A 4128-nucleotide genomic window follows, 5' to 3' on the forward strand; every position below is an offset into this window, starting at 1 on the left:
TAAAACCTGGTGTTGTCAGACTTTTTACTGTGTTTATGCCAGTCCAACGCCGGCATACCCACATCACAAGTACACATTGCCATGGCAACCCCTCAAAAGGGGCTAATTGGCTGGATGGCTGGTCTACATCAGATTGGTGTCAAGAGCATAGAGTTTGATCCCTGTTCCGGCAGGGGTGGATTCAGGGCCTGGAATTTTACCAGCGTGCCAGCCCTGATTCCGGGGGCGGGCTTGGCTCGGAGAACGGCATTCTCTGTTGGCCTCAGACGCGATTGTGTGAAACTTGGGCAGAAGTGCCAGTAGAATTCCGCCCAGGGTCTGCCTCTTTGCCCAACTCATAGTGGTGTGGGTCAGACCTGGCTACTGGACAGGATATTCAAGGAAAAGTGGGATTTTAGTTTCCCCTGATGATTGTGGATGCTACCATGCTTTGTTTCTCGGCCTTTTGGCTAAGATCAAGTGTAGTATCAACATGCTGTGCTTGCTTGAAGTCATTAGGTTACATTTCAGCTTCATTTGAAGAAATTTTTAAAAATGGCATCTCGATCTTTTGGCGAAGAATGAGATCAAGCCTTGCAGGAGGAGCTATGCCTAGTCCAATCAGCTTGGATCATGTAGATCAAGCCCAAGACAGGAGGTGAGAGCCCCGTCTTGTCAGCTTGGATTGGGGATGTCTCAACTTGTTGAGATTCTGAATTGGACTCGATTTGATTGAATTGGAAATAGGAAAAAATCTGTAATACTGGACCAAGGAACAGGAATGTTGCTGGTTTCATCCTCAGTCTGCTGTCTGAGTTAGTTAACCTTAAACAGGATGATAAGGTCACTGTTTCTGCCATCACCCAACAGCTGAGGGGAAGTGTCCCAGATCCCTCTGACCCACACGCACATCTAAAATTAGGCTTAGTCCAAGTTACAGTGTCACCAATTCAATCATCAAATCACAGAATGTTTACAGCACAGAAGTAGACCATCCAGCTTGTTGCATCAGGCACTGTACACTGGCACTGACATTCACTGACTCAGTGCTCAGGAAGAATGTTCACTTAACTGAGGTAGTGAAGAACTGGCTCAGAATTGTTCCAGGGGAACACTGTCTAACAAGAATCACCATCTCCTTAAAATTAAGGATAAGGAAATCCTGCATTTATGTAGCATCTTTTATGGCCTCAGGATTTTTCAGGTTTTACAGCGAAGGAACTACTTTTACAATCTGGGGCAGGATTTTCCAGCCACGCTCTCCTCAAGCCTGGAAAACCCCGCCCGAGGTCAACGGACCTTTGCATGGTCCACCCCTCATCCACTACGATTCCCACGGCGGGCAGTGGGCGAGAATTCCTCCACAATTTCTTTTGTGCTGTAGGAAACAACTTGTACACAGGGGCACAACCAATCCCCCCAACAAACAGCAAAGTCTTAGTGAGCAGATAATCTGCTTTACTGATGTGGGTTGAGGACTATTGACAAGGACACAGGAGAGAACTCCCCTGTTCTTGCTCAAAATAGAATCATCATATAAACATAGAACCCCGAAAGTGTAGAAGGAGGCCATTCAGCCCATCAAGCCTGCACTAACAACAATCCCACCCAGGCCCTATCCCCATATTCCCATGTATCGACCCTGCTAATCTTCCTGACACCTACAGAAAATTTAGCATGGCCAATCCACCTAACCGGCACATCTTTGGAACATGGGAGGAAACCAGAGCACGCGGAGGAAACCCACATAGACAAGGGAATAATGGGCAAACTCCACACAGTCACCTGAGGCCAGAATCGAAGCCCGGTCCCCGATGCTGAGTGGGAGTAGTGCCACCATGTCACCTCTGAAATAGCGCCAAGGGATCTTTTATAAACCTACTGAAAGCAGATGAGGTCTCAATTTAATATCGCAATCAAAAAATGATACAGCTCCTCCAACAGTGCAGCACTCCCTCTGCCTCTGGTGTGGGATTAGGCCCCCTCTGCTCTGACTCAAAGTCATGAATGTCTACCCACTGAGCCACAGTTGACATCAGAGAATAAAATCAAAGGAAAACACTGTACAGAGCTAAAGGAAACATCCCCACTCTAAACATTTCTCAATCTTATTCTATTTTAATTATGTTGCAGGAGTGGCAGGGTGATTCAAACACTCCTGATAATGTTAGAATAAAGCTTCCAACGTGACTAGAATCCCTTCCTTTTGCAAAATTGTTACTTCCAGCTGTAGTTGTTTAGTGAATGATCAGCAGTTACAGATTATGCTTACATGAAGCAATATTGTTTATATCAGTGAGTTTTCATGGATGTGGAAAATTTCAAAATCAAACAAAGATGAATGAACACCACATAATGTGTTACAGGGTAGTGTGGAACAATCATAGAGGTGAGTTAACTGGTCAGACGGTCCCGACGGACCTGTTTCCTCATTCTATCCCTGAGGCTGTAAGATAACGGCAAACCACCAGTACAATTACTGCCAGGAAAAGGTCTCAAGGTGTAGCATCAGCAGATAATAAACTTTGAACCAGCCTTTAGGCAGAGCATAATTGTACCATAGCCCCTAGAGCCTTGTAAATGTACAGGCTGAGAAGCGAGCAGTTGTACAGATGCCCCTGGGCGGTCTGTGGCACTGTGGTTAGCGCTGCTGTCTCACAATACCAGGGACTTAGGTTCAGTTCCTGGCGTGGGTCACTGTCTGTGCTGAGTCTGCATGTTCTCCCCGTGTTGGAGTGGCTTTCCTCTGGATGCTCTGGCTTGCTCCCACAGTCCAAAAGACATGCTGGTTAGGGTGCGTCAGCCATGCTAAATTCTTCATCAGTGTACCCTGAATAGGTGGCGACTAGGGAATTTTTGCAGTAACTTCATTGCAGTATTAATGTAAGTCCACTTGTGAACAAATAAATAAACTTTTTAAAAAAAGCTTACCATGTGTGATTGAGGCTGAGAGGGCCCTGGGATAAAAAAGACAATAGTTAGCAAAAAGCATAAACTATATTCTTATCTGAAACAACTGTTGGAGCTACTAGTTTAATACCATGCATGATACTGTATGATATTCACTCATCTATTTCAGCATGCATGTTTAATCCTTTTCTGCATCTGTTAATTTCACCAAGCCAAGTTTCTAACTTCTTGAATTTGAGGTAAAGAAACATGAAGTCTGTATAAATAATCCTGAGATGTGTGGGGATAGAGCAGCTTGAATTAAAATCAGCTGACCAATGGGGTAGGACTGATCTGCCAACCAATCCCGACTACATCTTGATAAACGACCAGAGAATCCAAAATCTGAAAAGGTGTTCTGACACTTTAGTATAAATATTGTCTTCTGCCACTATTTTCATAGAATCCTACAGTGCAGGAGGCCATTCAGCCCATCGAATTTGTACCAACCACAATCCCACCCAGGCCCTATCCCCACAATCCCATGCATTTACCCTAGCTAGTCCCCCTGACACTAAGGGGCAATTTAGCATGGACAGTGCACCTAACCCGCACATCTTTCGGACTATGGGAGGAAATCGGAGCACCCAGAGGAAACCCACACTGACACGAGGAGAACATGCAAACTCCACTCAGACAGTGACCAGGAATCGAACCTGGGCCCCTGGCACTGTGAGGCAGCAGAGCTAATCACCGTGCCACCTTGCTGCCCAATAGATCCACATTCAGTACAGATCACCATTTTATGAATTATTCAAAAACATATTTGACCACTTGCAAGAAAGGTTAAAAATGAATTCATTAAGACCTAGAAAGAGATGAAACAAATTCAGATTTTAGAACAGAACTGCAGATGAAGACAGCAGCTCTGGCAATATTAATTTACTCCTAAATATTTAGAGTCAATGTCATTAACAAGAACTTAAAAATAGAATTTTTATAAGTATCCACGGTGTCATATTTCACCATCTGTGACCGACCCCTGACTTCATTCTGCGTCATTCTATATTTTTGCCTGAAATTAGGCCATGCCACATCTAAGGAATGCAAGTTGCTTTTATATATGCTGTGTTTACACCATCAGCCTCTGACGCAGAGATCTTGCACAATTATTCATGACTATAGAGACACCTTGCCTGAGGCAGCTAGTAGCAACGAACTGACCATTCCTTCCCCATGCTGCTGCCTGTGTGAGTCTCA

At 44.7% G+C, this 4128-nt stretch overlaps 1 non-coding gene across 1 annotated transcript; it reads left to right on the forward strand.

Annotated features, from left to right (window-relative positions):
* The first annotated feature begins 429 nt into the window (after positions 1 to 429).
* LOC145358051 (U2 spliceosomal RNA) lies at positions 430 to 624 on the forward strand. The gene has a single exon (XR_013889422.1). It is a non-coding gene; the product is annotated as a U2 spliceosomal RNA (small nuclear RNA).
* Positions 625 to 4128: the final 3504 nt, after the last annotated feature.

Source organism: Carcharhinus amblyrhynchos, chromosome 24, assembly GCF_965287045.1.
Source record: "Carcharhinus amblyrhynchos chromosome 24, sCarAmb.v2.hapA, whole genome shotgun sequence".
Lineage (NCBI taxonomy): Eukaryota > Metazoa > Chordata > Chondrichthyes > Carcharhiniformes > Carcharhinidae > Carcharhinus > Carcharhinus amblyrhynchos.